At 28.5% G+C, this 24554-nt stretch overlaps 1 protein-coding gene across 3 annotated transcripts in view; it reads left to right on the top strand.

Annotated features, from left to right (window-relative positions):
* LOC148228231 (uncharacterized) overlaps positions 1-24554 on the top strand; it is a 202312-nt gene that overhangs the window by 33020 nt on the left and 144738 nt on the right. For all 3 annotated transcript variants that reach the window (XM_088199557.1, XM_088199558.1, XM_088199559.1), the window contains exon 2: positions 18681-18736. The gene's annotated coding sequence lies outside the window, so the exon portion shown is untranslated. The remainder of the gene's footprint in view (positions 1-18680; positions 18737-24554) is intronic.

Below are 24554 nucleotides of genomic sequence, written 5' to 3'. Positions count from 1 at the left end.
CTATAAAAGTGAGTTTGCTCAAAAAATCTATCGTTTCGATTTTTATAGGAGTAGGAATAGAAGTAAAAGATAGAGGCTTTTATATACCGCAAAAAATCCAAACTAAAATAATTCTGTGAGAAACCATTAAACGCATATCTCCGTTTTAACGGCCTCTTCATCTTACTTATATAATAATTAATTAATAATATAGCTCATTTGATTAAACTCCGTAGTCTATTATACGCACAGTGATATATCTTAGAATTTTACATTATAAATAACCATTAAACGTAGAATCATAAAAGTAGTATGATATAAGGTTTATAAATTAATTTACTTTTAGTAAAAATATTTTTTTATACACTTAATTATGTTGAACAGTATAATTATTATAATTAATACGCCTAATGTTTAAATCTTAAATAGATCCTATTGTTTTTTTAATTCGTACGGGTAAGTATCAAAATAAATTATTATTGACGGAAAAGATCGAGAGAGCCCTAATGAAGCACGATATCCGACCTATTTTATAATCTTAAAACAAAATTGATTAAATGCTTTCAATCGGCAAAGAACAAATAAAAATAAATCTCAAGGTGTGTGTATAAAATCTCATGTGCAGATTGTGAAAAAAAATGAAAATATGAAGACAAAAATGTTGTCAAAAAAATTATTAGTAATTTTTCTCTGGTTGAACACTGAAATAGCTATACTAAGGACCACAAAGTTGACTTTAGCAGCACAAGGACTGTAAAATTAAAAGTACGTTTATTCGCACATAATGCGAAGCACAAGAAACAGAAATCCATAAAAATATCGCGGTGAACAAACGAGATGAAAGTAGCATGATATCAAAATCTTTCTATATGAGCGAAAAAATCACATAAAAGTTTCACCGACCTAATTGCCACACAATTACATATTCACATTAACACGAACACAAATGACGCGTCCCCGGTAAATGGACACTTAATGAATATCATTAATACTGACCCACAGCAAAAACGTGTATATATGACAAGGTCAAGGAAGAGAGCGACGGTTAAGGAAAATTTGTGACCATGGCTGAAGCATCACAGCCGAAATATTGATGCCGTTCTTCCGATCGAACGAAGAGTTAACAGAAAAGATCGGAAGAACCCTAACGAAGCACAATATCGAACTATTTTTCAGTCCAAAAACAAAATTAGTTCAATGCTTCCAAACGGGAAAGATCATCTAAAAAATGAATCTCAAGGTGTATATAAAATCTCATGTGCAGATTGCGAAAAAATCTACATTGGACAATCTAAAAGACGCATCGCACACAGAGAAAATGAAAATAAAAATGCTGTAAAAAAATTCAATAGTAATTCTACTCTAGCCGAACACAGTTTCACAGAAGACCATAAAATTGATTTTAGTAGCACAAAAACCATAGCTAATATTAAAAACCCTTTTGTTTGTACGAAATGAAAAGCATTTGAAATAGAAATTCACAAAAAAATCGCTATGAACAAAAGAGATGATAGTAGCATATTATCAAAATCTTTGCTTCCGGTTTTAGAGTCATTACGAAAAATAAAATCACATAAAAATGTCACCGATTGCCACACCATTAAACAAAAACATTAACACATACACAAATGACTCATCCAAGACAAATGGACAATTAATTAATATAATTAATAATGCCCCACCGGAAAAAATATATATGACAAGGTCAAGGACAAGAGCGGCAGTCGCAAATTCGTGACCATGGCCGGAAAATCACGGCCGAAATATAGTATACAAGTAAGAAAAAATCGCGATGAATCCCAAAATTTCAAAAAAAATATATATATACATATATATATATCGGGACGCATCATTTGTGTCTGTGTTAATGTGTTTGTGTAATTGTGTGGCATTGGATAGATGACAATTTTATGTGATTTTCTTGTCAAATTTAGATTAGTTGCAAATCTGGTCGGCATACAATTAACAAAGACTAGTTACAAATTCTATTAGAAAATGAGCTCTTCTGTGTTAAAACGGTACACTTCTGTTGAAAAACTTTTTTTTAGATTTTTTGTACTGGCAAAAAACTAAATCTTCTGTGATGGAGGTCATAGTATAAATACAAGAACGCGGACTACTAGCGATCACTTCTTCAGACATTTCCTCAGAGACTTTATTTGAAACTTCTACTGACATTGACACTTTAACATTTACTTAGGAGTTCAAGACATCAGAACTTCGCGAGCTCTTCAGCTTAGACTCACTAACTTTGTTTAAACTTCAACCGAAGGAAGACCGACCCAACTTTAGAAATCGAAGATCGCAGAAGCCGCCCTGCTATATACCCATAAAAAATGACGTATAACTAATATATATAAACTGTACATTACGATTTCAATTGTTGCATAAAAATAAAAAAATAGCAAACTCTGTTTTAAAGCTCTGACATGATGATCAAGACTAAAATTGAATAAATATTAAAGGTTAAGGCAAAAATTTAATTTGACAAAAATAACTATTCAGTTCGAATTAAAAGTTAAGAAGTATTTTAAAGAAATACTTAACCGAGCAGTTAAGTATCTCAACGCTTATCTAATAGGTTATAGATTGCTGATAATTTCGCTAAAAAATCATATTGTACTTTCATACAAACTATATTATTCAAAATTCAAGCAAAATTCTGAAGGTTTAACGACACCCATAAAATTTTGTTCACCTTTGAAAACTTTAGTGGAGACATCATAAAATTTGTACATTATCGCATGATAAAGCGTTTTGGCACCAAAGTGTTGAAAGTCACCGATATATTTGTGTTTTTGCTACTCGATAACGAAGCCTTACTAAGGGAAAATTTTGCACGAGACGTTTCCCAAAGTAAAGTTTCCGTAAAATATTTAAATCAGATACCTGGAATTGTGCAAAGTACGCGAGGTAAATCCGGGCGGTATGTTTACGTTGTTTATTTATGCGCCGTTTTATTTATTATTCAAATATAATAAAGATATTAATTATAATAAGGTTTAAAACAAAACTTTTCACCGCGACTAAAGAAGCAATCTTTGAACGAACTAAAATTTATATAAAAATTCAACGCTAAAAAAGTAATCGTTGAGATTAAAACTGAAGCGTGGCAGGAGGATGTGGTGTATGTGCGCTTTTTTAAATGGGTTTAAAAGTAATATTACTAAAACAAATTTGGCACGCTGTATAATAGCAAATTTATATTTAGTTATGTGTTGTGTGAAAAAAACATAACGTTACAGTGTATGCTATGCAATTAATAATATGTAAAATTTTGTGGTAAATAAAGACCGACTGGCAATTTCATTTTAGTTTCGGCTTTAATTTTCGTTAAAGAATCGAAAAAAATTAGGAGTTGACTATTTAATAATACGCTGGCAAAAGTGTGACGCATACATATTGATTAAAATTAAAAATTTTGTCTAATAATTTATGTAAATTTCATTTTATTTTCATGACCTCTCGCAAAATAATAAGCTTAACTGTTTTGTATTTATTGCAACGCCCTTGTAACGGCACTGTATAACTGAAAATAAGTATACGTGTACCAAAATTCCCGAAGTTTTCTACATATTTAATGATAAAATATCTTGAGATAGGCTAGGTTAAGGTACAGTTACCGTACTCAAACATAGCCTAACTCAGCCTAACTATAATTGTTATATGAACATACTTTATCTTAAAAAAATATTTATGAACATTTATAAATTTAGGTACACATGTACTTTATTTTATAAAATTCAGTATACGTATACCTAAATTTATAATTTCTCCCATTTATATATTAATAAAAATATTTAGAGTTAAGCTAGGTTAGGGTAAATGCATAGCCTAACTCAGCCCAACTTTAATTTTCATATGAACATAAATTTTTGCATATTTTTTTTATTATTAACAATAATAAAATTAGTTGCACGTGTACTAAATTATATAAATAATCAAGTACACATTAACTTTAATTTATATTCTTTTTCACTTATTTAATATTAAAATTATGGTACAAAGCATTACATAATTCAGCCTTTTATATGAACTTATTTTTTAATAAAATATTTTAATTATATTTATAAATGTAGGTGCAGTTGTACTTAAATATATATAAAAGAAACATGTTATTTAAATATAAAATATATACACTTTATCTAACTTAGCCAGAAATTTTCTTATAAACAATATATTTTATATTTGCAAAATAGTTTTACATATTCAATATTTCAGTAATAAAAAAATATTTTTATACTTGTTATTAATTCTAAAAAAATGTCACTAAAAAAAAATTTAACCAACTGCTCTTTATTTTATATCTATGCAATTATTGTATCTAAAATATATTTTTTTGATCTTTTATTATGACAAAATAGAGTTCAATGTTTCTTACTCGTTTTTATGCTATTTCATTTTTATTTTTCATTATATTTACTATTTTTATTAATAATATTACTATTAATGATAATAGACTAAAGGCTTTTAATTTGAAAATTAAAATTAAATGTTAACACATTAAGCTAAAATAACAACATAATTCTAAGGCTGCCAGAAACCAATATATCAGCATTTTCTTTTTGAGAAAAAAATACCAAATTAATCGCTATAATTTTAGAAAAATTCAATATATTTTTAGTAGTCTATAAAATATGTCATTAGTAAAAATATGATGTAAAATATATACAGCACTATATTAATAGTTTGCTAAAAACTTGATAACTTAAGTGTTAAGTAATTATCTTCAAATTATTATAAAAGTCTATCTATTACTAAATTCATTTATATTTTTTATTAAGTATATGTTACACCTAAAGTAAGCCTACCTCTATTCGTAAAACGATTTTATTTTTTCAAGGAGTGTTAACATAAGAGTTGAGTTCTAAAATATTTAAGAACAGTTCTGCTTAACAAATTTAAACACACAGGCAGACTAATCTGCTTAGTGAAAATCAGAAAAAAACAAGCAAGTTAATATTAATATTTTAAATTAAGATTATTAAGTTATTTCTTGTTATCTTGTACGTTATTAGTTGTTATATGTACATGCATTTAAACTATTTATGTGAAATGTACTAAGAAATGGTTTGCTTTTGGTTTCGAAACTGAAATACATTATGCGATTCAGTTTCGGATTCAACTAAAAATAAGTTAGCTGTATGTGACAATAATTATAATGTACAGTAAGAATTCCGAGACTGATTTTTAGTCAATTACAATGTCACTATATTTTGCACTGACTTTTTCACAACATATTAAATTATAACGACGGAGACCGCCCCGCAGCGCCACGTCGTATCTTTTCGTAAAAATTTGGGTCACCTACATTATGTCTATACGTTTCATTTTTTTGTCAGTGGCAAGTCCAGGCTATGGTAGAAAATGGTGCAAAATAGGTAATTTTGCCGAAGCATACATACGTTTTGCTGCGCGCAGGGCTTAGAGAGTGCGGCGGCGAGCGTTATCCGTGTAATTTGGGATTAGCGGTGCCCAGAGGTACTCAGCGGTTCCAAAACCCGCCTTCTGTTTGCCCCGAGTAATGAATAAACCCAGGGCCAGCTATACGTTAACTGTATAAAAAGTTCCTGAACTTTTATTAAATAATATTGGAGCTCATTTACATGTAAAGTACATACAACGCATACGATAGCATGACCAATGTTATAAAAAAATGAGAGCAAAAGTAAGATTTTCAAGAAAATCACTAATTAAAATCCAATACAAGTCTATTCACATGGTAATAAATAATTTTGTCCTAAAACAATCTTATAATTAGTTTGAAATAGTTATTCTTGTTATAGTATGATTTATAAAAATATTTTCTTATCATTGATAAGAAAATTACCAGTTAGAGCAATTGTATTAGTCAAATACTAATTCCTAAAAGACTTGGGTTTAAAAATTATATTAGCCTTACTTTTTGTTATTAATTTATATACTTTTTATGAGATTGAAATTCACAATTCATGTGTTTAATATTAATTCAGATCGATCATTACAATTTAAAGAGATTATGCATTAGCATAATCTCTTTGAATTGACATTAGTCAATAATAAATATTGTGATGAATAATTAAAATCAAGCTAGATTTTATATGTTAGGTAAATAAAATAGTGAGATACCTCAGCTAATAAAAAATATTTTATAATTATTCTTAGGCAGAAAAAATAAATTTTGACAAAAACACAAATATGTGTAACATCAACTAACGTCAATTTTTCAATTAATAGTAGTATAACTTTATTTCAATTACATATTATGCTTTCTCTTTGTGAAGGTTTTTTAGTAAGGAGTATTGCTGTATACATTTTTTTTCCAGACAGGTTGAGATTGATTTGAAAACAAGAGACCATATTTTTCAGCGTCCTAGACTATAACTAAAAATATATTAAAAATCAAATATTTTTAATAAAATATTAATTAATAGAAAACTGTAGAAGATAAATGGTTTACCATTTAAACATATTAAACTTATAAGTAAGGCGACTTTAATTAGGATTTTGAAGAGCACTCATACAATAGTTGATACAATTAATCACAGAGCAGGTTGTCAATCAAAGTTTTTTTAATTTAAATTTCATTCTAATAATGTTTTAATTATGCTCAGATGTCAAGTATCAAAACCCAACGATCAAACACAATACCACACCTTCAATTTTTAGCAAAAAATGGCATGGAAAAAATCTCTCAAGCTTAGCTTTATGTATTGTTGCAAATAAACAGGGCCCAAATAATTATTTCTGCCCAAGGCACTCTCTCAAAAAATATCATTATTTTTTTCAAATCGAAATCGCAAAGTTAAAACTAACACAAATCTTAGAAGAGGTGTGATTAAACAACAAAAAAAAGAGCAAAAAAGCAACCGCTTCCCTCTTTATACAAACTGGTCAAGCCAGAATCCATAATTTAACCTACTTTGGAGCCGACTGAATTTTTTCGACTTTATTTTTTGAAAAGAACTTTGCGTTTACAATACTATAAATATACCAACTGTACGTAATCATTATTATATTTTGTATAATAGCACGATATTAAATAATAACTGAAATAAATGATAATGTATCGAAAAAAAAGCAACTCTGACACAAAAGCTATGACTTTCTATATTTAAGGAGCCAAAAACACACTATAAAATATACTTAGTAAAGGTTTTTACATATAGTTATGATAAGGTGCTAGTAATTATACTGTAAATATATTTTTCGTTCGAGGTTTAGTTCGATATTTTATCCTATTTTTTAAATATGTTTTTTAATATAAAAATATGTTTACGCAGCTTCAAATGCAAAATCTAGGTACTTTTCTCCTGCCACAGTGACCTTCTTATATATTGATTGTGCTAATTTATGTTTATTTGTCTGACCACAGGTTTTTTTAGTTAAGGTTTCTAAATGAACAGAAAGATATTTTTTTTTAAAACTTCCTCAATGTCATAAATAGTCTCCAATTACTCGAACCATCAACTACTCGAGTATCGAACATTAAAATTTTAAAATACTCGAGTACTCGAGTACTTTCGAGTATTTACCAAATGTACCAAAATAGCTATTATTCAAATTCGTGCACATATAAATAAATTAATAAAATACTTAGTATGTTAATTTTTACAATTATTTTAACTTCACGAACATACTTTTTAAAAACAATAATGCAAAAAGTGGCTCGAATATAATATTACTGCTAACCTTTGGTTTTATTATTCCCGTTATAGAAAAAACCCTTTCCGTTGCTGTTGATGTTGGTCTTATTGTCATTAACGCGTTGGATAAGGCTTCTAATTTATATCTGTTCGCATTTTATAGATATAAAATTTTTTGAACTCTCTTTTTATGTTCTCTTCTTTCATTCCCTTCTCTGCTTTTCTCTTATTTCCTTCAACTATTGACAAAATAGCATTTTGTAATTCTTCTTGAATAGATTTTTTTTCTTAACAATATACAATATTCTACTCCTTCTGATTAATGCAAAGAATTTAAATCTATATCCTTCGAAGATGTATTTGGGTGAATCCTTTTCACTCTAGAGCTAAACGGTTCGCAAAGAACTGACTTTACTTTAAATGCCTTTAAACCACTCAATTGTTTTGATTTATATTTCAAGCTGAGGGATCAGTATAAACAATTTACAACACTTTACGCTACAACTGCATAGTCATAAAACCTAAAAAAAAAATTATATTTTATATTGTTCATTGCCATAAATTAGATAAGTCGGGACTGTCGAACAGAAAACACAAAAGAAATTTCTCCGTCGTACCCACTAACATAGCCGACGACCGGAACTATGCAACTATGGAACTATGAAAAAATTATACCTGATAGTAACCGCTCTAACTCGGGACTTCGGGCATAAACGCCAAATAAAAGCAAGACGTTAACCTTTACCGGACCGAGTTAAAATTATTTTTGTTTTTGAAATATTTCAAATTTTTTTAATTTCGAGTATTAATCGAGTAATTTTCAAAATACTCGATTATCAAGTACTTGAAAAATAGACAAGTATACTCGAGTATCGAGTACTCGATTACTCGAATTGGAGACTCTAGTCATAAAGCTCGAAATACTGCAAATTTCAAAACGTTTTGTAAAAAGTGCTTTGGTCAACCAGAGTTAATAATTTGTATAATTTTATGTTACTCTAATGTAGTTAATATAAAAATTGATTATTTATGAGTAAATATGTTGTAATTCTTATTCATTTAAAAGTCGATTCGTTGCACCGTATCGAATGCTGCCAACAAGCATAAAAAGCTAGTGGATATATATGCATAGTAAAAATTTATCAACGCAATAAACTGCATATGGTGTTGACAATCTGTTTCAAAAGTTCAGAAACTTTTTGAACAATCTCCACACATCCTTTTATGCTTTTACCGGGGCAGCGCAATTTGAAATTTTAAATATTAATCGACAGCAGGGTGGTCCTCGCGGGTCGTATAAAACGACGGACGTCGAAAAGAGAGTAACTCGCGCGGAAAAATGATGACCCTCCAACCATTTGTGATTATTAAACGAGCTGACAACATGACCCTCGATCGTATGTGTGTGTGTGAAAATTATACGCAAGGGTCAAGGTGGATGCGCGCTGTCGTCGGTGTGACGTCCGACGCGCGCTAACGTAATCCCATGGGAGTTAGTGAAAGCCTAACTTTAGAAAAATGCAAGACTTGTTGGTTGTGGTCAGAAATTATAAGTTTTATAGGTCAAGAGTACATCATTTATTTAATAATAAAATATTGTAAAACATTCAATAAAAATAGTTGAACAAAAATACTTTATTTTTTACTCGAATTAGGATTTTATTGTGAAAATAATGTTAAGGTTACGAAAGAATCCAAACACTAATATCAAGAATATTTTCAAAATCAAGACAATTTATTAATCGTTATATTATGTTACTATGAAATAAAATTTTAACTGTAAAGAAAAAAATTAAAAAAATATCACAAACTAAGTCGATTTTCGGAAATCATTAAATAAATACCTATTGATATATATTGTAGCCATAGACATGTTACCTTTACATCAAAGTCAAATATTGCTTCAAATGAAAATATTAAATATGATAATAATAAGGTATTTGCGGTTGATTGATTGCGTTCGTAATGAACATACAGCTTTACAAAATCAATAAACCCGCAATTTTATTGCTTCCTTATAATTTAATATATAAAACATTTATAAGTATGTTTTACTTATATAAAAACGTTAGTAGAGATATAATATTATTTACTTAGAGAATCAATGATATGTAGTTATTTGCAAAGTTGCAAATATTTTTTTACATACACGCGAATAACTAGTCAAATATTTTACGATGGAACATATAACTATTATAATGACTGAATGTTATTACTTGTTCCGGAGGAAAATCGAAGAAAAACACGCACTATATAAAACTTTATCGTATACGTATTGTAGTAATAAAACGTATACGTAGTAGTTTAAAAACTTTTTTTTCACTTACAACTTATTAAACTTTTTTTAATTTTCAAGTGTTCAAGATTTCACTATTTTTTATAATTCTTAACCCCACTTAGTTAAACAATTTATGTGAATACGGTTTTTTTCTTCATGTATTCAAATTTGCCAATATTTTAATATCTGGGTTAAAATTTATGAATATGTTTCTTAATACTCAAATTGACAAACTATTTTGCATTCAAAATTTATTTGAGCAAACTGAATGAATGGTAACAAATAAAAACTGTCATGGTTTCGTTGGGCATTTTTAAAAGACGATTGTTTTAGACAATAAAAAACGTTTAAAATATTCCTCGCGATCATTAAATAAATTGAGAAAACTTTAACTTACTTATTGATATGTTTGTAAGATAGATGAAACATTTTTTTGAATGGTTTTTAAAGACATTCACTAAAAAATATTTAAACATACTATGGCCTTAATCATCTCAAGTTAATTTAACTTTATTTTAGATGCAATAAAACATATTTTAACAAACATTTTCATTCACGTTTAAAACCATTTTCCATCGAAGTGTTTATATTGGTAGCAAGTATTAAATTATATACGATGTAATAATTAGTGATAATCGAAATATAGAATTTTGAATATGTTTATAAACTGTATTAGGCTTCAATCTGTAAATTAAAAGCCTAACAAAAATTATATTAAATAACAAAAAAATAGTGTTCATATATAAATATGATGTTTTTCAAATATACCTATGAGATCCTTTATATTTTGGACCACAGGATCATATTTCATTTCAACATATAATAATCATAACTTGCTTGTTCTAACTATATTTGGTCTTAAACCATATAATACATACTTTATACTAATTATTAAACAAATCTACTGCAACGCTAATCAATATAATATAATTATGAGTAAATTTATATTATATAAGATCTAATATTAAAAAATACAGTATTCATTAAAATGAAGGTCTTATAGCAAGAGTGTGTTTTTTTATTCTTCTCAGAAAACACGCTAGAGTTTTACTTTTGCGGGTCATCCTATGGGACACTATTATATAATATAAACCTACACTTTCGTACATTTCTTAGCCACACTCATGTTTTTATACCTAGCTGCTTTTAAATCAGCTCTTTCCTTAATACTATATTTATGTACAACACATTTTGCTATTAATAAATATATACTTATTTAACAATATTTTCGTCACCCTGTTTGCAAAGTGTTTATTTTTATCTGCTTTGACTATCAAATTGTTGTACACTTATTTTTTTAAATAAATTCTACAACAAAGTTTATGTGTAAATATAAAAGTCAGATTTTAATCAAATTAACTAATAAGAAAGAAACAATAAACTGAAATATCAACCACCTAATCTGTCGCTGAATACCAAAAGTGGACAGTAAGAACAATATGCGCTTTAAAAATATTAATAACTTTGAGAATTTTGTCCATTTTTATTATATAATATTTTGATTTATATATTTTTACAGTAAATGTATCTATTGCTCAGTAATAAATATTTTAATAATTAATAAGTGCAAAAAGTTTTCAACGCATTTAAAATTTATAATAAACTAAACATATTAAAAATCTGTAATAAACTTAAAATATTTTTAATCCAAAATAAAATAAAAATCATTTTTAAAGTTGAGAAACATATTTTGAATTAATATTAAAATTTTATTCTGAAACTTTATAATTTTAAAAATACTTAAATTAGTGTTTTCAATTTTGTTTAGTTCGGATTCGAATTTTTAAATCGGATTTTTGCAACACCATGTGCTTTTTGTATTAGTAGTTAGTCGTTAATGACAGAAGTTTACGCGCTGTCATTGTGAATATTTTTTTTATTACTTGATAATTTTTCTACATATTTTACTATGTATTTTACAATTTGAATCTATAAAACCGGTACTTCCCCTAACTGTTAAATTTTCTTACATATGACAACTGTTGCCATCTGTCAAACGCACGCCACGGGCAGATTAGTGCAATTAAATAAACAGTAAAATATTTTATAATCACAGCATTTTTCTTACAGTGTTATTTAAAGATGATTTATAATACTTTAGCATTGGAATTATAGGTTATATGAATAATATATCACGGTTATTCTAGTGAAATTACTATTTGACTTTCTAGGACCAAATATGCAAAGACAAACAGCAGTGATTTGACAATTAAAGATATACATACCAAAGTTAATAAAACATATTACAATGGTAGTAATAATCAAAAATCTCATATATGTGTAAACAAAACGTTACATTTTATCCACTATATAGTATCGCTTACAGTTTATTTACGGAAGCAATGAAAGATCTAATAACATTTACGTATGACAAACAATTAAAATATGACGTACAACTTATCAGTTTAAGAAGTGATGCCAATTTACGTTACTTTTGTTCTTTAGTTGTCGTTTGAATTTAATTAATGGATTATATTAATAGTAATAATGTGTTCAATGTTTAACTTTTGATAAAGGTCTTATTGTTTTTAATTATTTTTTAGAAGCAATGATTTGAAGCGTAGAATTGGTATATATAAATAAAAATGAATCATTTTAGCAAGTATTATCTTTTTATAAAGAAAATACTACATAGGTTTAATGTAACTGAATTTGGCTGTTCCGAAAAAAAAATGATTGCAGAAGAGAAAAATTGCTAAAAAGCCATGACATAGATAAATATTTGCCACGTCGAAATTGAAAATAACCCACTTTTAGATATTTTGGCTATCGATTATTCCATGTATGCAATCACATATTTATAATTATTGTAAAATGTGGAATAAATATTTTTAGTTTTAATAATGGTTTTAATTTATTTTATTTATAAACCTCGGTGTATAAAACAATTCACTCACTACCCTAAATATTATCACTATATGGCACAAAAAAAGTAAAAGTCCATGACTGACATTTTAGGACAAATTTAAAAGTTCAATTATAGCGAGCAATAAGATGACTATGCAAAAATGGAACCAAACTAAATAACCGACTGCATCACAATCATTGTCACGCGATCATCGTGAAAAATAGTCTCACAAATATCAATAGATAAAAAAACACGTTTTAATAGCATTTATATAGTTTGTTCGACATTAACTGTATATATTACATGTTTACGTTTAAAACGTACCTGATTTATTTGCAATTCGAGTAATTATATTTAGTCAAATCTAAAAAATATGTGCAATAAATCTGAAGCAATGATAATTTTTATGTATCGTAATAGGAAAAACTCACTTTTCGGCCTCGGAGTCCGTCGACATGCGAAGATTTCATTACGAAGATTGTTTTATGGTTGTTATCTAGTTTAATCAATGTATTGTTGTAATCTTTACATACATGTATATATTTCATTTGCATAGTTATAACATACATAGTTAATTTGCAATCCGATTATTTATATTCAGTCAAATCGAACAACGCACATTCCAAAATAATGAAAATTACTGTCGCGTTGCAAAATTATTTACAACTGTTGCCACGTTACTGTCGACCATTTTGTTATATATAAATAAAATGCTTATTTTTCATTGGTCGATAACAAAAGAATTTATTAGCGGAGGCTCAAAAATCATCGTGCCAACTCATTTTTATTTTTATTAATTATGATTAAATATATTTCCTTTGTTTACATCGTTCATACAAAGAGATACGATTTACAGCTGCTTAGAACAATTATATATAAGATAAAACAGTTTTAAAAATAACATTACGACTTAAAATAAAACAGTTTATAGTTTTTAAAAATGAAAATAAACATATAAAGAAATGTTTATTAATTTATTTTAACAAATATAATGTAAATTAGTTGTAGTTTTTTAAATAAAATTATAAAAGAAGAACTCTAGAAGCTGTATTTGCGCTACAAAGTGTAATCAAATATCTGATTCAGAAGGGTAATTTACTGTAGTAGGGGTAGGAATCATGTATATGTGTCAGTATCGCATAATTAATTATCTTGAAAATCGATGGGAATAACAACTCTACAGAAACATATTAAAAAAATATTATTAAATTTATTAAAAGACCGCTCCTTGCCAAGTAAAATCAGGAATTTGCTAGTATCGATGGTTTTTGGAATAGATTGTAAGCACCAGACCTAATGAATCACTTTTACTTAGATGACTGCGTGGCACAGCAAGTGATTTTGTGTGGCCAAATAAATTTTTCATTTAAAAAACTTCATGAATTTAATGAATTTAAAGGTTGAAAATGTGTACATAGGTCGTGATTTTCAGATAAAAAGATATACGAAAAGATTGGGATGAGCTTGACAATGCCAAGACTGATATATTCATACATTAAAATTATCTATTGATTATATAATCTAAAGTGTGTCGTACATACAGTCAAATATGGGTTGTAAAAGTGGTTTAGTGTGGAGTTGGAATTATGTTTATGTGGAAGTGTCACATAAATAGTTTAAATCCACTCTAATGGATTAGCTTAGAACACAGTTGAAAATATGTACATATATAATTTTAACAAGGAAACGCTTTTTTCCATTCGAAATCAGAGGTTGAATTGCGTCAAATTTTTTTTATTATTTTGGTAGGCCAAATAAATTATTTTGAAGATGTATAAGTAAGTAATTTTGGGTGGTCCAACTGCAACACAAATCATAATATATTTTTCCCTTGATCGTTTTGTTATTTGTTTTCATTGTCATAACAATAGAATACTACCAAGCGTTCACACTACAACAGCAACAGAATAATTTATTAAAAAGCGCAAAAATAAATTTTAACTTTTAATAAATCAATAATTGACGTATTAACAATTAAACTACGCTATTACTCTCATAATCAGAATTGCATCCGTCACAATTGTAACGTGCCTTTATTTGAAAATATTTTAGTTTTACAATATTCTGCAGAAAATATTATGTAATGTATTTTTATCTATTACTGACATTGTGAAAATATGTTTAAACCCAAAAATCCAAGTATGGAACTATATTAATGATACTTTGTTTTAGCATTGACAGAATTTTGAAAACGTGACACACCTTCATATGGCTTTAAGTTATGGCATATTTTTTGATTTTGAAATCGATTTTATATCGTCATATCACCTAAACGAATTCCAATTTATATTCAAATTATTTTCAAGCGTCGATAGCGTAAAAATGTGTTAAGCGCTATCCTATATATCGCGCGAACAGTTTGACGACGCGGTAATAGAATTGTCCGGGCCGGAGCAATCAGCTCGCGGTGATTTTGCAAGGATCACGTGCCGAACGAAGCACCCAAAGGAAAAAAAGAAAAATCCTAAACAGGCCTTCCAAATGCCATTAGAGGCGTCGAAAAAAGGTTTCGGGCGGATTAGCCACATCCTTGTTTCACTTAAGCCGCCCGCCGACAACCGACGCTAATACGACGCTTACGAGTTTCCCTCTTAATGCAAATGTTGAAAAGGTCTGAGCGAATGTGCTTTGGAAGCAACTAAAATGATTATGGATAGTTTTTCTTTAGATTTTCCAAGTAAAATATAATACCTCTACAAAGGTGTTATGGCTTTTTTAGCGTAACATTACTTTTCATGTACACTGTGGAAGGTTTTATTTTTGGACTTGATTAAATATTCTATGTAAAATATTTTTACAGCATATTTAATAATAATTGTAAGACTTTGATTATATGTGTAATCGTTATACAATATTACTGGTGTCATTAAAAAAATGTATATGTAAACATTTGTTATGGTATCATACATTTCATATATATCATATATCATTAGCATATTCTTAATTTATTATAAAAGTAACATTGTGTTTTTGTAACATTAATGTTACCTAACACTCATCAGTATATTATATCCATCTATATATTCTATTAAACTTTTACTAAACAAAAATAATAATTACAACAAAACTCGTTTTAAGAAAGTCTCTCTTGTACGTAGTGCATTTTTAATACCACCCAGCTCAAACAACCTTGCAAAATATTTAAGGCAACGTGAATATTTAATCAAACAAACACAATACACTATCAACACTATACTCTCGAGAGCACAAAAGAATAACTAAAAGCTAGCCGAGTGAAGCAAGGCGATGTGTCAGGATTTAAGCATATCGCCTCTTTAATGGGCGCACCTTGTTCTTTCAACACCGTCGAGCTTTTCAAGTTTTTCAGCACATCACTTGCATTAACACCACTTCGCCATAAGACTTTGTTAACCGGCTTGTATAATCGGATACGACATGCACCAGCCATCCTTCTCATGTAAAGTCCAGTCACCTTTGTATGTGTGTAGTTTTAAGTAAAAACAAAACAGACTTGTAGTTTTACAAATAGTATACGAAGCTTACATATAGCAAGTCATCAACCAGCAAATGTGTGTAACTAGTTTATATCGCGCTTGTCGCGCGTTGCCCCATGGAGTTCATTATTTTATATTAATACATTATTGTCATATCGTGTAGCATTTCGCATATTGTCAATACTCTATAAATTGCATACAAATGATATAAAGACAAAAACGTTAAGACATGTTTATTAATACAAACATAATATCAAGATAAATATGTATTAGCTAATTCATTTATATTATTAAATTTTATAATGAGTATGGCGAATTTATTTTTACAAAATGCCTGATATGGTAAATAATGTATTTATATCCATTACTCTTTTTTATATTTTTTCACAATCAAGTTATGGCCTAAGTCAAAACTGCATCTTAATTATAAAGCAATATATTAAGTTTGTATGTATGTAAAGATCTTTAAACATTTTTTTAATTTAAAATATTTTGTTGTTTGAAATAGATAATTATATATAATTTTCTTAATTACTTAGCAATATTACGGACTTGTATGATACAAGTATTATTAAGAAAAATAATATTTAAGACATTAATTACTAATTAATATACATAATAATAGGATAAATTTATATATTATTTTTTCTGTGATATCATTAACAGTAACATCTTTTCTCTTCCTAAAGTAAATACCGTTTTTAAAAAGTCTCCCTTATTTTTAATATTTTACTGATGAGTTATTTTTATTTAAAAAAATATACGTAGTATTAATTATGCCAACGGATTGTTCAAAGAGCATCACATCACAAAATATCCCAGCTGTTCCGCGAAATCACAGCTGACAATAATATAACTCGACACGCCAGCAAAGACTCTTTAACTTCCAACATCATTTAAACTATACCGCCTGATTTTTCTATATATGTGGTAATTTATAAAATAAACTCTTACGAGCTTTTCGTTAAGTATTTGGCTGCAATATATAATACATTGAATTCTAAATAAATATTAGTGCGCAGAATTTCATATTTTATTTCAAGCTTTTAAACTTATTAGACAGTCTTACTACAGCATCTTTACAAAATGTCTTTGCGGTTGACATTTTGTCGCCTCTGCAATACATTATAGAAAAGTTAAAATGTTCATTTTTTGCATCGGTTTAACAATTTTCAAGCTCAAGAGACGGTAACACAGTCACATTCGGAAACGACACCCCATTATCGTGTCACACGAACTAGGCATGTGTATGTGCCTACACAAACATTAAACAACATATCATTGTGACACATTGCGACACTTGTACGGGAAGCATGACAAATTATGCTAACGATCGCACGTGTCATTCAGTAGCAAGGTGTTTAAATTCGCAATGATAAATCACGCAATAAGTGTAGCGTAACACTTTTTTACCTAGCCCAAAAAAATACTGAAATATATGGTGTTAAAAACCGCACTTTAATGAGAACAAGTGCTTCATATTTTAACGTCCGACTACTAGGGGGAGGTTGGGTGCTAGTTTTACAGTATTACATAAGCTTGTTACAAACACTAGTAAAGCTATGTAAATTTAAGAATGTAGGAAACACATAAAATGCAATATATTGTTTGCATATCTTATTTACAAGAATATTCTTAATTAAAAGTTTAACTACAGATTGTATATCATACATGATTATTTATTATTTTATGACGCATTTTAATTATATATAAGCTATTATAATTTATTAAAGCGTCCCAGCGTGTTGAGTAGCAATCACGATAAAAAATTGTACAATTTAAAAAAAATACGTATACATATATAAATTATATATTATAGAAAATATCAAATTGTGTAAGTACTAGATTAATGTGTTTCATTAGAATATAATACATAAAAAATAATAAAAAAAACTAAAATGTAGAAGTAAACATTAGACATTTTGCTACAGTTAGAAATGGTTTTTAATAATAACATTGCATTTAAAGCAAAATAAATAAAAAATCATTAAATTGTTAATTCAAAAACAAGCTAAATTTATATTGTAACTGTGAAAAATTGCGGTATTCAATTGATCATTACTGTATATTCAATATAATTTAGTTTTAGCCACACGAAGCGGTTAAGAACCACATTTGATTGTGGCGCCAATGTTATTACATATTATTATTCGGCTTAATTATTTAGAACTATTTTTATGTAAATATGTAAAATAAAATAATAAAAATTCAAAGCCACATTATTCATTTTTTTAATATTCATATGTTATTTTTTTAACGATAACAATGCTATAGCAACGCACTCAAACAAAGTGTCAATACCACAAGAGCTGACTTTATTTCGAAGACATTGTTACGTGCGCTAAGTGCTTCTCTATTTCAAGTAAAGCAAATAAAAACACTGAATATAAAATGCCAATTGAAAGCAGATATTTATCTTTCACTTTGCACAATGATATATATTTTTTCAGACACAGCAGAAAAAAATACTAAAATACGCTTTATTCTTTTCACAGATACTCTCCGGTTTCGCCTTGAGTTGTATTCGATTTTCAACAATACTTCAACACTGGTATGTAATAGTTTTTATCTTTTTTATCTCATAAAAAACTTTGTTGTGTATGTACATAGCTTTAAGAACTAAAAATGTATATTTAAATTAAGGGCCTCGATGAAATATGTCATATAATCCAAATGTATGCCGGAAAATGCTTGAACGCGTATAAAAAGTGTTCTTGCGTATCTTTGGAATTAATACATAGCAAACATGCTAAACAAATATTATTACACATTACGTCGTTTGTGTAGCATAATATTAATGAATTAAACCAACTTTGTATAATATATCCATTTAATTTGTGTGTCTAAAGGCTTTTAGGTGCTCAGATACGTACTGTTAATTTATTTCTCGCGAAAAAGTGTTATGGTTAACAACAATTTAAGGCTTTGTAGCCATTTTTATGTGTAAATATATTATTTACAAAATTATTGTATTGTAGCATTACAAAAATGATTAATTTATATTTATCATTTTTGTAATGCTAAAATAAAATAATTTTGTAAAATAAACCACAACTGAAATACATATTGTTGATACATATTGTCAAATACATATTGTTGATATACACTATATTTTAACAGTTTTTTTATATCTTACCATTTAAATATTTTTTTTTTATTGAAATGCCTACTATAATTTATTAAAAAAAAAGTTTAAATACTAGGAAATAATATATTAAAAATATATAAATTTTGCAGTATTTTTTATTATAAAAAAAATATTTACAGCTGTTTATTTAAAATAATACTCCTCAAGTAATATACAATAATATTCCGTGACTATATTTTAGGTTATTTGTTCTTATATTACAAGATTTGGTTTGTTTTTCATTACATAACTTTAGATATATTTTTTAATTGAATAGATCTTGTTACACTATTGTGTAATTGTTTTCAGAAAACCTTTTTGTTAGTATATTTTCTATATATAATACATATTCTGAAAATTCTATAATAAATATGGGATTATGAGGTAGAAAAAAATTAAGAATTATTTTTTATCTAAAAATGTGATTCGAGAAAGCGGTACAACTTTTAAATACTTCACTTGATATCATTAATAGCTTTATAGGCTTTACCCGGGATAAATTTAAACTCATTTTTTATTAATTAAATTAATTCTTATTCATCTTTACAATATTTTTAGTATCATGTCTTCGCGTATTACAGTAACACGTGATCGGTCTTCAGTAAGACGTTGTTCAGCTTAATTTGTAACTTTCAACTGAAAAGTTTAAAATTGAAAGATAAAAATACCACAGTTGCCAGATGGGTACGCGTTTTTTTGTTTTATAGTATATATCTGATTGAAATAATAGAACCGTGTTTTAAAGTCAAGAGTATTGCATAAATTGTTTAATTTGTGATACATTTACAGATGTCATGAGTCTATTATAATATCGTAAATTTTTGATTCAGTTGAATATTTAACTTTTACATTATGCCGTAAATAATTAACTATCTAAATAATTTATTCTGATCAATTCCTTATTTTTTCTAAAGCTTTGCAAAAATACCATGTTAGCTATATAATAATATTAATGAATTAATTTGTTTTGTATACATGAAAATAACAAAAAAATTGACGGGCTTATGGGATCTAGGTGTGGATCTATTTGTTTGAGCGTTTGAGGTTTTAGGGTCAGATTTGTGGCGGCGCGGCTTTGGAAGGGCACAGGCTCTCTGGGAGCGGTTGCAGTTTCTGAGAGCGCATGGTGCTATACAATACATTTAAAAAGCAAATATTCTGGTTTCTAATTGGTAGTGCTGTAGGAAAGTGATAAAACATTAGAAATAAAAGAGCTCTGGGTAAAATCTTGAACACGTATTTTGCGTTATTTTATAAAAGTATTAAATAATAAACTTTTTTAATTGAAATTTAATTATTTTTAAGGTTTTTTTGAAAACAGTTTTACATTAAATCGACTTAAATTTAAACAAGTTTACATCAACGTGAACTTTTCGTCTATTACTGTCGTGCGATATGCACAAAAAAGTGGAATTATTGGTTCTCTTCGCGTGAGAAATTAAATATTAGGTACCTAGGTTCCAGTGTAAAGAATCATATGAGGGAGGTTACACCTCTCGTATTTCGTTTGAAAAGTAAGGGCAAAGCTAAAAGCGAGCTACTAAAAAGGTTCATAAACAGTCTTAGGATTAGCTTGGTGGTGGCGCGGCATCTTTGGGAGTGCACAGGCTCTCTGGGAGCGGCTGTAGTTTATGAGGGCGCATGGTGCTATACAATACATATAAAAATGTCCTGGTTTCTGAATGGTAGTGCTGTATAAAAGTGATCAAACATTCTCGTAATAGAAACAAGTATTTCATTCATTTCGATTTCAATGAATTTATCCCAATGCTTCTAGTAAAGAAGCAGTAGGTTATAAATACGGATACGACCCTTACTCCCTTAAATATCTAGGATTTTTTAGAATACTCTAATAACAATAAGTATTTTGCTTGTCTATAGTTCCTGACAATAAAATCATATTTTGTTAATTTTTTTCTTGGTTTGACCGAATTCTTTTGCTGTTGGCGAATCGTGCAAGTTTTCATTTTTTGCGTTGGATGCTTTTTTAAAACTGTAATAAATGTTTCTGTTATAAATATCTAGTTTTATAGATTATTTCATAAGTTTTTGATCCTTTATGTAAATATTCTCAACGGCATGTTTTAAAATTCGTTATAAAATTTACGTTGTCCTTTCATTTATATAACAAAATTTGCTAAGACAGTGTCCCTTGAAAAGAAATATACCCTGCGATCTCTGTGGCACAAAGAGTCGGTTTCTAAATACACAAGAGAGCAGCTGGTGTAAAAAACTAAAATAAGCAAAAAGAAGACCAAAATTTTCTTTAAGATCTTGCATCAATAAGGTTTGCTTAGACAGGCTTGGCACATAAAAGAAAGTCTAAAAATATTTTACAAGAAAGATAATTATTATTTTTTTACAATTAATCGCGTCAGACTTATACAGAAATAAATTGGTATGTTGAAATAGTTAAAAACGCATTTGCCTCACAAACAAATTTAACCTTTAATGCCACATTTTTATGATTAATTGCTATTCTTCGAATTTGTATTAGAATGACAGAAGAAAAAAGCATTATTGAGTCGTTTGTCCTCAAATTTATTGCCATCGATAAAATTGCTTCTCAATATTTTGCTACGTATTTTGACAATATCTTTTCAATTTATATTATACCCAATTACTGAACCCACACAAAATTGAACAAGGTGTTCAATGAAGCGATGCCGCATCAAACACTAACTTATTCAACTTGTCAACCCTTCGTGATACATTGACATCGCTTAAAAGCCACTCGCCTACCCGTATCTTTCGGAAACCGCCCTCGCATTCCCATTTCAGTGTCACTCCGTACAACCCTTTGCTTAATTAAAAAGAAGACCGCCTACATAAATTCCATTATGTGAAAAAATATGACATACGTTCGATAAGGCGCTAAAACCGCGTGAAAACTCCAAGGCTACACACACATAGTATATCGAAAATGCTATCGCGAAAAAATTCGAAGAAATCCCCCCGGGAATACTTGAAGGGTATCATGAGGGATAGAAGAAACCCCAGAAATCGCACAAAGGCGTTGACCGGATAAAAAGATTTGTGGTATACCGGATACATACATATATTCATGCATGCATGGACGATCTCAGTCGTTCGCCGGCTTTGTAAACATATTTTTATATACATATATTTACATGCGATTTTTGTTGGACCATATCCAATTCGCCGGGATATGATGACAAAATAATTTTTGTACGAAATGCGTAATATATATTTTTTCACTAAGCATAAATTCGCGTTTAAAGCGCGCGTTTGTATAACGTAGATTATGTAACCATATTTGTTTATAGAGTGTTTGAAAAGTATTTCCATATATTTTATTATTAAATAGAGAATAACGTCCATTTGTAATAGGTTAGTCAATTTCAAGAAAAAAAAATATATTTTATCAATGTGGTGATTTAAGTCAATTTTTTTTTTAGATATTATGTACTGTATCCGAAGTCATTTTTTAAATAATAGTGTCCTCACAAACGCTTACTCGCTGCTGCTTGTTTGCATCTAATCTGTAATTTAAACACGTATTCATGTAGCAAAACAACGTTTTACTTTTGATCACAACAAAAACGTATATTATACATTATGAGATTTTATATAAAAAATCACAATCGAACAAAAAATAATATTGTTTAATAAATATGTCCGGATTACAGAAAAGTACCGGTTATTATTATTATGTATTTATGATATCGTGTTTCATCTTTTTACAAATCTTGTTTATTTCAATCCTCTGCTATGTTAGGTACAATAGATATATTTTCTAATTCAGCCAAACCGTTTTTTCATATATTTCTTTAAAATTTGTTGTTTTAAATTCATCTTTTACACCTTAAAAATCTTTTGCCTTTCGCTCGCTCACGTAATAAATAATAAGAGTGAGTGAGAGATAACCGCGTGCGGCCACACGCTGTTATCTCTTACTCACTCTCGTCACTTAACACGTGAGCGAGTGAAAAGGAAAAAATCTCACCGTACGGGCTTGCTCGGACTGAAATATTTTGACTCAATCGCTTATTTTAAATTCGTATCTAAGTTGAGTTTACTTAACAACTAAAGGTGATGCCTTAGTTGTACTAAATCTGTTGGTCAACGTGAAAATGTTATTTTGTTTGATTTTTTTGGTGTCGGTTGCAGTCTAGACTTACACTGAGACATCTGTGTCGATTTCCGTGTGCTTCTTTGCTAGGAAGCTCAGTGCTGATAAGCAATAAGTGATATTTAAGTAGTTTATGCCGCGGCGTTACAGCTAATTTATTGTCTAAAAATAAAAGAAATGTACAAAATTTATTGTCTAGAGATAATAATAATTCTGAGTTCTAGCAAGTATAATATGCTTGAATATTTAAATAAAGCATGCAATTTTTGGGTTTGACTCAAACGTTTTGATACGGTCTGTTATCTTAAATCATTTAATATTATTTTTAAATTGTTTCAAGCTAGCAATAAAAACTTATTTTAGCGATTGCGCCGAAATATCAATTTTAGCATCATATCGCTAGAATTTTGTTCCTGGCGTTTAGCTAAAATGTTGTTGCTTTTAAACACGTACTAATACACATTTATTCACTTTCTTGATGGCAAATATTTCTGTTGTATCTTATACAATTTAATTATGTTGATCTATTCATAATTCAGGCTGGTCATCACACTTATAAATATTATTCAAACATAAACAAATATTATATATATAATAACAAAACATCAGCATAAAGTTTTAAAACAATATTCTGTGGACCACGTTTTTGAAATACTACCAGTCTATTTGCAAACAATTGCAAAATTTGGTGTAAGAATAAAAATAAAAGGTCAAACCTACCCTTACGCAAATGGTAATGCATTAAATTTGTATCATAGCCGAACGTTCCCACTACAACGGCGGCTGCATTTTTTGTATTTTTACGTGAATTTTTACGTTTTTTTATTTTTTAGTATTAGTTTCCGCGCTCTCTGAATCAAGTTGTTTGGTATCAAGTTTTAATTTGTTTCGTCTAATTTTAAAAATCGTAGAATTATGCCGTCGCCGTCGTGGTGTGAACGCTCGGTTCTTTTGTTCAGACCTCTCGTATCTAGTTGAATTGGATCAGGAGAAAATCAAATTAAAAATCGATTAGTGAAAATATATTTTGTGCTTTATGATGTAGACTAGTCACACAACATTATTTGGTGGCCACGGAGTTATTGTATCTACCCCAAAATGATAGATTATGTCTGATGATTACAGGATTATCTAAAACTGATTTTGTAT

The sequence above is a fragment of the Plectrocnemia conspersa genome, unplaced genomic scaffold, assembly GCF_051122295.1.
Source record: "Plectrocnemia conspersa isolate PC_06_02 unplaced genomic scaffold, ASM5112229v1 ptg000012l, whole genome shotgun sequence".
In the NCBI taxonomy this organism is placed as follows: domain Eukaryota; kingdom Metazoa; phylum Arthropoda; class Insecta; order Trichoptera; family Polycentropodidae; genus Plectrocnemia; species Plectrocnemia conspersa.
Note: the sequence above shows the minus strand (reverse complement) of the source record. Positions and strands in the feature narration are given on the sequence as shown.